The 13,261-nt window shown below is 40.9% G+C and overlaps 1 pseudogene; it reads left to right on the top strand.

Moving 5' to 3' along the window:
• The first annotated feature begins 12,577 nt into the window (after positions 1-12,577).
• On the top strand, positions 12,578-13,014 carry LOC102830443 (annotated as a pseudogene).
• The last annotated feature ends 247 nt before the right edge of the window (positions 13,015-13,261 follow it).

Below are 13,261 nucleotides of genomic sequence, written 5' to 3'. Positions count from 1 at the left end.
ATTTAATTAAGGGCATATGTGTAAACCAATAACCAGTATTATTGTCATCCAAGAGACTGAAAATATTTCCCTTTCTAATGGGAACCAAACAAGGATGCCCTGTTTCACCACTCCTGTGACACTGTACCAACCCTTATGGACGCAGCAGTCAAGAGATCAGACGACGTATTGCATTAGGCAGATCTGCTGCACAAGACCTTTTTAAAGTGTTGAAGAGCAAAGATGTCAACTTGAGGACTAAGGTGCGCCTGACCCAAGCCATGGTATTTTCAATAACCTTATATGCATGCAAAAGCTGGACAGTGAATAAGGAAGACCGTAGAAGTATTGATGTCTTTGAGTTATGGTGTTGGAGGAGACTATTGAAAGTGCCATAGGTTGCCAAAAGAACCAATAGATCTGTTTTGGAAGCAGTGCAGCCAGAGTGCTCCTTGGAGGCCAGGATGGCCAAACTTTGTGTCTCGTACTTTGGACATAATGTCAGGAAGGACCAATCGCTGGAGAAGGATATCATGTTTGGTAAGGTGGAGAGTCAGAGAAAAAGAGGAAGACCCCCAGTGAGATGGATTGGCCAAGTGGCAGCATCGATGGACTCAAGCGTGGTAACAGTAGTGAGGTTGGCCTAGGAACGGGCAGTGTTTTGTTCTGTTGTGCATAAGGTTGCTATGGGTCAGTACCGACTCGATGGAACCTAACAACAACAGTAAATGACACTGTATTGTTAGTCCTGCTAGTCAAGGAAATAGAGCAAGCAAAGCAAATATAAGACATCCAAATTGGTAAGGAAAAGGTAAAACTATCCCTATTTGCACACGATATGATTCTATACAAAGGAAATCCCAGATATTCAATAAGAAAGCTGCTGGAACTAATTAAAATATTCAACAAAGTGACAGGAGCCAAGATCAACATTCAAGAAACAGCCGGATTCATTTTTATCAACACAGAGGACTCTGAAAAGGAAATGAGGAAGACAATATCATTTTCAACAACCACCAAAGTGATAAAATACTTAAGAATAAACCTAAGCAGAAATAGTAAAATAAATTTAAAAAAAAAGTAGTACAAGAAAATAAAAGATACACCAATAAATAGAAGAACATATCATGCTCATAGATAGGAAGACTTAGCAATTTGAAAACGTCAATTCTAACCAAAGGAATCCATAAATATAATGCAATCCTGATCCTGGTACTTCATCCTGATACCATCAACATTCTTTAAGATGTTGGAAAAAACAATCACGGACTTTATATGGAAAAGAATAAGAAAGACCCCAGTGGTTACGAATCAGGCTGCTAACCTCAAGGTAAGCAGTTTGAAACTACCAGCTGTTCTGCAGGAGAAAGATGAGGCTTTCTACTCCCGTAAAGATTTGCAGCCTCAGAAACCCTGTGCAGGATCACTATGAGTCGGAACCGACTCCATAGTACTTAACAACAACAATAAAGTAGAAGAACAAAAGAGGAAATCTCATCCTTCTCCACTTAAAAACCTGATACATGGTAAGGAGCTCTGGTTGCATAGTGGTTACGAATTGGGCTGCTAACCTCAGCAGAATTGAGAAAACAGAAATAAATTTCATATATTGAAAGTGCCATTGGCTGCCAAAAGAACAAACAGATCTATGTTGGAAGAAGTGCAGCCAGAGTGTGCCTTGGAGGCCAGGATGGCCAAACTTTGTTTCTCATACTTCGGACATATTGTCAGGAGGGACCAGTCACTGGAGAAGGATATCATGTTTGGTAAGGTGGAGGATCAGAGAAAAAGAGGGAGACCCCCAACGAGATGGATTGGCCAAGTGGCAGCATCAATGGGCTCAAGCGTGGCAACAATTGTGAGGTTGGCCCAGGACTGGGCAGTGTTTGGTTCTGTTGTACATAGGGTCTCTATGAGTTGGTACCGACTTGATGGTTCCTAATAACAACAACAATGGACAACTGGTATTCAACAAAGGGCTGAAATCCATTAAGTGGGGGAAAGACAGTCACAAACAAACTGTTACTGTTGTTAAGTGCCATCCAGTCAGTTCCAACTCATGATGACCTTATATAGTGTTTCTGGGGAGAAGTTGGTTGGTTTGAACTGCTAACCATAAGGTTAGCAGTTCAACGCTCCACATTTTTGTTGTTGTTAAGTGTCATCAAGTCAGTTCCGACCCATAGCAACCTTGTATAGGGTTTCTGAGGAGTGACTGGTAAGCTTGAACCACCAACTTTGAGGTCCAAACCGACTTTGTAGTCCAGCACATTAACCCACAGCCCCACACCAGGACTCTACACTAGGACTCCTTTTTAACAAACAATGCTCAGAAAATTGAATATTCATTTGCAGAAAAATTAAGGAAGATTCATGCCTCACACCATATAAAAAACTAACCCAAAATGTGTCAAAGACCTAAATGTAAAACCTAAAACTAAAAACATCATCAAAGAAAAAATAGGAGCAAACATATGGGCCCTAATTTAAGGCATAAATTGACTATCAAAATAGCCAGAAATGCACAAACAGAAGATATACTAGACCAATGTTAAGTTGTTGTTATTAAATTGAGTTGCACAGCAACTTTGTATAAGGTTTTTAAGGTTGTAAATCTTTGCAGGAGCAGAAAGTCTCATCTTTCTCCTGTGAAGCAATTGATGGGCTAGAATTGTTGACCTTGTGGTTCACAGTCAAGTGCTTATCCTACAGAGCCAGCACACTCCCTAACTAGACCACTATTGCTGTTAAGTGCCTGAGTCAGCCCTTCTAAAAATGAAATGTTTCTGAGCATCAAAAGACTTCTCAAGAAGAATATAAAGAACGTACAGAAAAGATAAATATTTGGCAATGACATACCTGACAAGGGATTTATCTCATGGAAACAATTAATTCAATGAACTAACAGACCATGAAAATTTCAGCCTCCTCAACCCTGAGACTAAAAGGACTAGATGGTGTCTAGCTACTAGTACCAACTGCTCGGAAAGGGATCATGTTAGAAGGTCCTGGATAAAATGGAAGAAAAATGTGAAACAAAACTCAAAATGATAAAAAAAAAAAAAATACCAGACTTACTATCAGAAAGGGATTGGTTGAGACTATGCCCTTCAGTCACCCTTCAGATCTGAAACTGAATTCATCCCTTTCAGTCAATGTGCAGCCAAACAATTTATGGTTCTATAATGGAAATGATCAGAAGCTCTGGTAGTGTGGTGGTTACAAATCAGGCTGCTAACCTCAGAGTTAGCAGTTCGAAACTACCAGCTGTTCCACGGGAGATAGATGAGGATTTCTGCTCCCATGATGATTTACAGCCCTGGAAACCCTGTTCAGGGTCACTGTGGGTCAGAACCGACTCCACGGAGCTTTACAGCAACAATAGTAATGGAAACAATAACACAGCACCATGGTGTGGCTCTGTAGGGTAAGCACTAGATTGTAACCACAGATCAGCAGTTCAATCCCACCAACCACTATTGGAAACCCTATTCAGGGTTTTGTTATGTGTCACAATGGACTCCATCGCACACAACAACAATAACAACAACACTAGGGAGGTATGCTCTTCTTAGAATAGTTAGCCATTTATGATAAAACGGACAGTGTTTACCCAAGGACAATATTCAGGAGGGTTCAGAAAGAAGAAGAAATAGAAATGGGAAGTATGGGAAGAAAGTGGATACGCAATGTTATGTTGTGAGCACTGCAGCAAATGGCGGAAACACAGTGTGTATGAACTATTGAATGGGAAACTCATTTGCTCTGTAAATCCTTACCACATTAACAGTAATAAGTTATACAAAAGAGCCATAACGCAAACAGATATATACACTCTCATGTTCACTCCAGCATCATTCACAATAGCCAACAAATGGCAACAAACCAAGTGCCCATTAATGGCTGCATGGAATATGCACACAGTGGAATACTATGCAACATTAAAGAGTAATGAAGAATTCATGAGACACCTCATAACATGAACTTGGAGGAAATAAGTCAATCACCAAAGGAGAAATAGTGTATGAGTCTACTGTTATAAAAGGAGTCCTGGTGTGGCGCTGTGGGTTAATGCACCAGGCTGCAAAGCCATTTGAACTGCAAGGTCAGCAGTTCAAGTTCACCAGCTGCTCCTTGGGAACCCTATATAGTTTTGCTATGGGTCGGAATCAACTCTACAGCACTTGACAACAACAACTGTTATAAAAAAAAGTCAAGAAAGCTTACACATAGGAAACAAGTGTTTTTTGGTAGCTAACAGGGACAGGAGACGAGAGGAGAGAAAATTACTAACTAGATCATTGTTGCTGTTATTCATAGATGCCACTGAGCCAGTTCCGACTCACAGCAGCCCCAAGCATAACAGAATGAATGCTGCCGGGTAGTGAGCTGTTGCAGACCGTGTGTAGACTATACAGGTTGCAGGCTCTGAGGAACAGATCTAGCCACTTGGCAGTCAATAGCAAATTGTTTTTCATCTTAGTGTTCAGTTATATTTATTTAATTCCAAACATGAGCCCTTAATGTCCACAGATAAATGTAGTGTTTCCCTAAAGCCAAGACTGTGAAGGTTGCAAGGTCAAGCCTTCCTCCAAAGGATTAACTAAAAATATCTTAGCTACTTCACAGTTCTTTGTTCTAGAGACAAAAAAGCCATCTTCCCTGAATCTCTCCCAAGTGCAAGTTATTCAGCCAAGTTCCTGAAAACCTGGCTCAGGAAGCTAAAACAGCAGGACTCCGCCCAAGCCTTTTGTCCTTCCCTTTCACCTTGCCCCAACTGAGCTCAGGGGCTATAGATATGTTAATTGAGCCTGAGAAACCAAGTTGCTGGCCTGGAATTCGAACCAGCGAAGTACGATGTAAAGTTACCTGAATGTCTGGAAAATTACTGATGTTAGCTGTATCCTGTTTTAGTCCCTCTCAGCTTGGTGTGAAGCTCCTCCCCTAAATAAAACCAAGATGCAGGCCGTCCCAGGTGTGCATTACAGGTTGGAGGGCATGCAGTAAAGATTGCAGGGCAGTGAGTTGCTGCGTGCAGAAGCCACGATGCCTGTAGTCCCAAGTCTGCCCACCAGTGATGCATCCACCCTGGTTTCGGGGTGCTTCATTGTCCCCCTCCTTCTGTCTGTCTGTGTATTCTTTCGCTATCTCTATCGCCGCTGGATCTCCCCTCCTCGTGAACCGAACCCCTATGTCGAGGCCAGTCCCCGGCAGTGAGCCATCCTCACAATTTTGTTAGATTTGAGCTTGTTGTTGGCGCCACTGTATCAGTCCACCTTGTTGAGGGTCTTCCTCTTTTGCTAACATTCTACCAAGCTTGAAGTCCTTCTCCAGGGACTGGTTCTTCCCGACAACATGTCCAAAGTACGAGACGATGTCATTTGAACTGCAAGGTTGGTGGTTCAAGCTCACCAGCTGCTCCTTGGAAACCCTATACAGGGTCAATATGGATCAGAATCGACTCAACGGCATCTAACAACAATATACATCTGTGTGCATGTGCATGGATGTATATGCACATGTGTGGATAAGAATTTTATACATGTAGGCTATCTTTTAGTTTCATTGTCACTTATTACTAAGTAATTGAAGAACAAAGGCTTTGGCAGTTCTGGTTTTCAGACACTAGGTACTGATTCTGGGAATGGAAGTGCACTTAGAAGAAGATATCTGGGAACAAATCACTTTAATGTCTGTGAGCCTTTGTTTATTTGTAGCACAAGAAACTGATATCCACATTCTATGTAAAAAGCAATACCAGTGCATACAAAACATCTAATATCACATTTAGCATATAGTAGTTGCACAAGAGAAATAGAAAACAGAATCTCTCTGATGCTTTGGATCAAAAAAGCATTGCCAGATGTTTGAGGGATCATGCACCGGGTTTGGGAAATATCTAGAAGAACACTCATCACGCTGGTTACATATCAATGCCCAATCTAAGAACCATATGATATTCCTGTAATCTACAAACCTACTAAAGTTATGATTTTGCAGCACAAGATCTAATACATTTGATTAAAAAATACGAAGTGAACGCCATCTGATTTCCCTCTGGAACTGAGATTGTCTCTGGGTTTTTCACAAAGCTGTATCATGACAGGTAGCCTATTTTGGGGGAAAAAATTCAATTGCTTTTTCTTTGCAGATGTCTGTTTAAAAGGAGCAGTTTTTCCCCCACCTGCTCGCTGCCTCTGTTCCTCAGAATCAATCACAGGTTATTTTGGTATCTTCGTGCCTTTATCTTGCAAACACGGCCCCAAATATAGATGCAAATATTGTTTTCTTTGTCAAAAGTACCACCCACGCTTACATGGTGACTTCACAGCTCCCTCCGTGTTTGCAGCAAACCTCCCATTTTCTTTCAAGGAGTGGTCTTCTCTTGACCTAATTCTCTAACTAAGCCAGACAGGGCAAAAGCACTCCTGCTCCCCAATCTCCACATCACCTCCACCCAGAAGAGAAGAGCTCTGAAATATTTTGCTATATCTTGACACTCTCTATTCCCCAGAAAGTTTCAGATAATCTTCTGAAAGGGGCTTTTATCTCCCTTGAACCATTCCTGAGGTGAGTTTTAGCAAAAGATTGGAGTAAAGTGTGCAGCCAATTAAAATGAGGATACTTAGGGAAAGTCTTGAATGCAACAGAGACTTTGATACAAACTTCTCCTTAACCTTTAGGTGCATACCAAAGGCTGAATGGTCATTCTTACTCAGAGGTTTAGCATGTCTCACGCTTGAAGGCTGCCTCCCGCTCTCCTTTCACTCAGTCCTTCCACACACCCTGGCTTTGCCAGGTCATTGTCAGTTGGGAATGAAGAATTCAGACATGTGCCTTCATTGGCGCCTCTTGCTGTAGTGTGGGAGCAAGATGCATACTCTGATTGTGATCTCACAACTACAAAACAAAACACACACACATATGTAGATCTGAGGGCTTCCAAAAGTTTGTGGAATATTTTTATTATCTTTAATTCCATTTTCCAGGACTTTTGAAAGTGCCCTCTGGTGTGTGTGTACACAATTCTTATGCTCAAATTATGCTCAAATGTTCACTATAAGATAAGGTAGTTAATAACATTGCTACAGATGGTGGGTAGTAAAGCACTGTGAAGAATGAACAGGTACAAAGCATCTAGGCCAGTTGGGAGAAGACTTCCGAAAACACAAGAAATTGTGAAAGGAGCAGACATATTGTTGTTGTTAAGTGCCGTCGAGTTGGTTCTGACCCATAGCGACCCTGAATAGGGTTTTGGAGAAGTCCTTGGTGAGTTTGAACCACCGACCTTGTGGTTCAAACTGACCTTGCAGTCCAGCCCATTATCCTGCAACACCACAGCAGGATTCCTTAGGAACAGACACAGAAAGGTATGAAAAGGAACAGATATCTGGGCAAAGGTGAACTACCCCAGGTTAGTACGGTGAGCAGAAGAGCCCATTAAGTTTATCATGATGGCAAGAAGGTTCTGGTGCATGAACAAACATTGCAACAGAAGAAACTTGAGACAAGAATTGGGAACAGCATACGGAAGTGCATGATCACCAGGCTAAGGTACTAGAAATCATGGAACATATGTGGCGCCGTAGGATCAGCACTGGACTTCGAACCACATGATCAGCAGTGCAAACACATCAGCTTCTGTTCGGAAACACTATGCAGGATTGCTATGAGTTGGAAACGACACAACAGCATGTAACAACAAATGAACTGGGCTGCTAACTACAAGGTCAGTGGTTTGAATCTAATAGTTGCTCCATGGGAGAAAGATGAGACTTTCTGTGTCTGGAAAGATTTCCAGCTTTAGAAACTCTATCCAGGGGTGCTATGAGTCGGCATCGACTCAGTGACACGAAACTACCACCACTATAATGTTCATTGTGGAGTCCTGGTGTGGTGATGTAGGATAAGTACTGGATTGCTAACCACAGGATCGGCGGTTCAAACCCATCAGTCGCTCCTCGGAAACCCTATTATTTTGTTGTTAAGTGCCATAAAGTCCGTTCCGATAAACCCTGTCCAGGGTCACTAAGAGTCAGAACTAACTCAGTGACACTTAAAAACAACAACAAATGTTCAGTAGATATATAGACAAACAGTTTCAATAGAATATGACACCTAAGGTAAGAATTTATTCCAGTGTTTATGGAACAGGTGGAGGTCAAAGGTTAAATGGAGGAAGCTGGCATTTTAGCAAAATTTGGAGATCGAGCAGCAACTTTATAGGCATAGAGAAAGAGTGTTTTTATTGTCACTTGGCAAATCCAAGAACTCGTTGAGCCTGTTTAGTTTTTATGACTCTTCCATGTTTATGCCATTGGTTTTAAAAGATTTTGAATCTCACCTTCAGAAAGACACAAAGTAACAAAGAACTTAATGTATCTGAGAAACGGCAAGTTACTCTATTTAGTACCTAAATATTATATTACCTGAGATTAGATAGTCATTATTTTTCTGAGATCAGATATTGCATAATGCTTATTCATCATACAGAGTACTGTAAATAGACAGGATCAAAATACATGGGAAAAGAGAGAACAGAGCCCAATGGCAGACATCCAATCAAGAAATAGTGGAGAGGAAGATAGACAATTTTACTATTTAATATCAATGACAAATTTGTGCTGATGAAGTTCTACCCACTTAGCATTCCTGCCATTTACTTTCTTTTCCCTAAACTGAAAACCCAAGACCCTAAATCTCAACTCAATGCTATCAGCCTTTTCTTGAATCCTTATCACTGAATTTCAAATTTTCAGTCGTTTTGAAAGTGGACTTGAGTTTCAGTTCATCTCAGTGATCAGTGAATGAACTTGATGTCTTTAGAAAGTCTTAAATTTTAAACTTTTCAAATATTCCTATATCTGTACTTAAGCAAACCTTCTCTGAACCTGAACCACTGCAAACCTGCTAATTTTTCATCCTGTTTGTCAGCATGCCTCTCAAAACCATTTTCAAGAACAAAGGTCTTGACATTTATATTTTACATCATTCACATATTTAAAATCAAACAGTGACTTACTGGAAAACAGTTAATAAAGTCCTAACTTTTAAAATGGTAGCCCTAAAAATGTTTAGTATTGGCCTCAGACAGATACTAAAACCTTCCACCAAGCTCCTCTCTTCCCTGGTCTCCACACCCAGACACGTTAGCACCAAGCTCTTCTCTTCCCAGGTCTCCACACCCAGACACGTTAGCACCAAGCTCTTCTCTTCCCTGGTCTCCACATCCAGGCACGTTAGCACCATTCATGGTTTCAGTGACCTTTCTGTTTTGACCTTGTCACTACTTGGCATATTTTCCCCAGAGATCACTATTTTTCAGGGTTCAGATAAAACATCCCCTCTTCATAGAGACCACCATGAGCATCATATTTAGAATATGTAGACCTACTGTATTATCTGCTTATCATGGCATAGGAAATTATCCCAACACCTAGTGTCTATAAGCCACATTTATGCTCTCATTTATGCCTTGTAGAAAAGGAATGATCACTCAGTTATCATTCATTGATCACTGAGATGAATTGAAACCAAAGTCTACTTTCAAAACGACTGAAATTTTAAAATTCAGTGATTAGGATTCAAGAAAAGGCTGATAGCTTGAGTTGAGATTTAGGGTCTTGGGTTTTCAGTTTAAGGAAAAGAAAGTAAATGGCAGGAATGCTAAGTGGGTAGAACTTCATCAGCACAAATTTGTCATTTGATATTAAATAGAGAAGGAATGTAGAAGTGGCTGAGCTAGGGGCTTGGGCTCAGGGTCCGTCACAGACTGAAGAATGCTAACCAGGGCTGCAGTCATCTCAAGATGCAGAGACAGTCTGCAAATCTCAGATGATCTGTTTCTAAGTTCACTCACTACAGGGCTGCCTTACAAGAAGACAAGCAGTTTTCCCCAGAGCAAGCAACCAAGAGAGTACGGACACTTAACAGAGAAGATGCAATCTTTTTATAAACTAATCTTGGAAGTGACATCCCATCATTTATGTCAAGTTCTATTCCTTACAAGATCATCAATGAAAAAAATAGAGACAGACTAAGGGACCCAAAAGCCATAAACACACTATCAAACATAGCTGCAAACACTCAAACAGCAGAAGACAAACTAGAGGACCGAGACTGCCTAAAAATTATGTGCAATGTAAAATGTCACCCAAAGAGTACAAAGAGGACCCATAGACTGGGAAAAACATTTTAGCAATGACATATCAGACAAGGAACTAATCTCTAAAATTTATAGAGAACGTCAGTGTTTCACATGTATGTGCATGCACTTAACCAAAGAAGACATTCAGGCAGCCAACAAACATATGAAGAAATGCTCATGATCATTAGTCATTTTCTTTTGTTTTGTTGTGTTTTTAAGTGCTATCAAGTCAGTTCTGACTCACAGTGACTCCGTATAGGGTTTCCTAGATGCAGCTGGTGGGTTTAAACTGCCAACTTCGTAGTTCACAGTCCAGGGCTGATTCTACAGCACCACACCATGAGTCCATTGTTGTTGTTGTTGTTGTTAAGTGCCGTTGAGTCGGGTCCGACCCATAGCGACCCTGTACAGGGTTTCCGAGGGTGTAAATCTTTACGGGAGTAGAAAGCCTCATCTTTCTCCCGCGGAGCAGCTGGTAGTTTCGAACCGCTGACCTTAAGGTTCGCAGCCCGATTCATAACCACTACGCTACCAGAGTCCATTAGGCAAATGTAAATCAAAACAACAATGATATATCATTCCATCCCAGAATTAATAGTGAAGTTTTAAAAAGCAAACAGAAAACAGCAATACTGGATTCCTCATATGCTGCTGGTGGGACTATAATATAAGATGGTGTAACCACTGTGGAAAACAGTGTGGTGCTTCCTCAAAAAGATGGAAATAAAAATATTATATGGTCCAATAATCACTCTACTTGTTATATATTCTGTAGACATCAGAACCATGACACAAATAGATATCTGCACATCCACGTTCATCATCGGAAAATTCACAGGAGCAAAAAATGGAAACAACTTAAATGGATAAACAAACTTTGATAAATACACACAATGGAATGCTGTTGTTAAGTGTTGTCAGGTTGGTTCCTACACATAGTGACCCCGTATAATGTTCCAAGGAGTAGCTGGTGGATTTGAATCACCAACCTTGTAGTTAGCAGTCCAGTGTTTGTTCTACACCACCACACCAGTATTAAAGAATAATGATGAATCTGTGTCTATGAAACACCTCATAACATGGATGTGCCTGGAGGACATTATGCTGACTGAAATTAGTCATTCACAAAAAGACAACTATTGTATGAGACAAATATTGTAAAAAAATCAAGAAAAGATGTCACACTGAAAGAAACATTCTTTGGTGGTTTCTAGGGATGGGAGGGGAAAGGAAATGTAAGGGTCAACCTATATTAACTTGGATGAAAAGGAAGACAAAATACAACATGAGGGAGATTGGCAAAAAAAATAAATAAATTTAAAAAATCATGGAAGCAGGGGAAGAAACAGGGAGGAGTGCATGAGTTGAAGGCATCAAAGGTAAATACTACTTATTATATACACAACCCTATGATAATGGTGACCTAAGGGTGGTTGTTGTTGTTAACTGCCATTGAGTCATTTCTAACCCATAGCGACCTTAGGGTAGATACATTGATAGACACGCAGGCTGATGAAGAGTGGGAATAGACCCACAAATATATAGCAATTTAGCAGATGATATTTTCACATGTATTTGCTGCAAATATATCCATGAATGTAGTAGAGCACACAAGGGACAAAATTATGAAAACGTCTTAGAAATAGTCAAACACCTTGAGGGTATGAGTCACTAGGTCTGAGCGCTCAGGACCTTAGTCTCCATTGATACCAAAGCCAACTGGCATATCAGAGTCCACAAAGACAATGTTCTAAATCCTGCTGTGGTGAATAGTGACTAGGATCTTAAAAGCTTATAAACAATCATCTATGGAGCAATGATTGGTCTCTCTCTATGTGGTGGACAGAAGAGTAATGAACATTGAACACACATAGAAACAATTAGTCCAATGAGGTAATGGAACACATGAATATCAAACTCCATGACCCTAAGACCAGAAGAATGAGATGGTATCTGGCTACCACTCCCAACTGCTCTGAAAAGAATCACATTAGAAGGTCCTGGATAAAGTGGAGGAAAATGTTGACCAAAACTCAAAATCATAGGGAATGAAAAATCAAGTGTGCTGGTCAGATGAGACTGGGGAAGTCCCTTGAGACTATGGTCCTGAGACACCCTTCAGGTCTGAAACTTAACTCACTCCTATGACTCAAGGGAACCAAAACACTCGTGGGGTATGCTCACCATAAACTAAACAACCAGTTGAGATCAAAAGGCAACATTTCCTCAAGAACAAAGTTCAGAAGGCTTGGGGAAGAAGGAGGAGTGAAAACAAGAAGCTCAGGGAGGCTGTAGGATACGTGGTACTACAGGATGGATGGCAATCAATGAAATGAAGCAAAATGTTTATGATGCAAACCTTCACCCAATTCACAAGAAAAGATTTTTAAGAACTCACCAAGTTCGCTTGTGCACAGAGTTCCCAAGGCTGCCAGACACCCGACTATCACCATGAAGTTCAACCCCTTCATGACCTGGGACCACAGCAGAACCGTAAATACCACTTCAATGCTCCCTCGCATGTGTGCAGGAAGATCATGTCATCCCCGCTGTCCAAGGAGCCGTGGCAGAAGTATAACATCCGCTCCATGCCCTTCAGCAAGGACTATGAGGTCCCGGTGGTTCCAGGACACTACAAAGGTCAGCAGATTGGCAAGGTAGTCCAGGTGCACAGGAAGAAGTACGCCATCTACATAGAGAGGATGCAGTGCAAGAAGGCTAATGGAACAATTGTCCATGTGGGCATTCACCCGAGCAAGATGGTTGTCACCAGGCTCAAGTTGGACAAAGCTCAGAAAAAAATTCTTGAATGCAAAGCCAAATCTCGACAAGTTGGAAAAGAGAAAGGCAAATATAAGGAAGACCTTATTGAGAAAATGCAAGACTGAATATAACCCGTATGGAACCACAGTTTAGCCCTAGATTTCTAGCCTAGGGTGTGCTCCTTGGAAACTCTTCCAGATGACTTTGGAATATTTCATTTCCATCTTATTCTGTTATTGATGTGTGGCTCTGTAAATCTTCCTTTGCAACTTTGATTACCAAATTATGAATAAAAATTGTAAATGTTTCCTAATAGCAAAAAAAAAAAAAAAGTCATTAAGTACAACCCCACACAAAGGTTATACTGAACAT

The sequence above is a fragment of the Chrysochloris asiatica genome, unplaced genomic scaffold (assembly GCF_000296735.1).
Source record: "Chrysochloris asiatica unplaced genomic scaffold, ChrAsi1.0 scaffold00034, whole genome shotgun sequence".
Lineage (NCBI taxonomy): Eukaryota > Metazoa > Chordata > Mammalia > Afrosoricida > Chrysochloridae > Chrysochloris > Chrysochloris asiatica.
The sequence above is the reverse complement of the archived record's forward strand: the minus strand, read 5'-3'. Positions and strand labels throughout refer to the sequence as shown.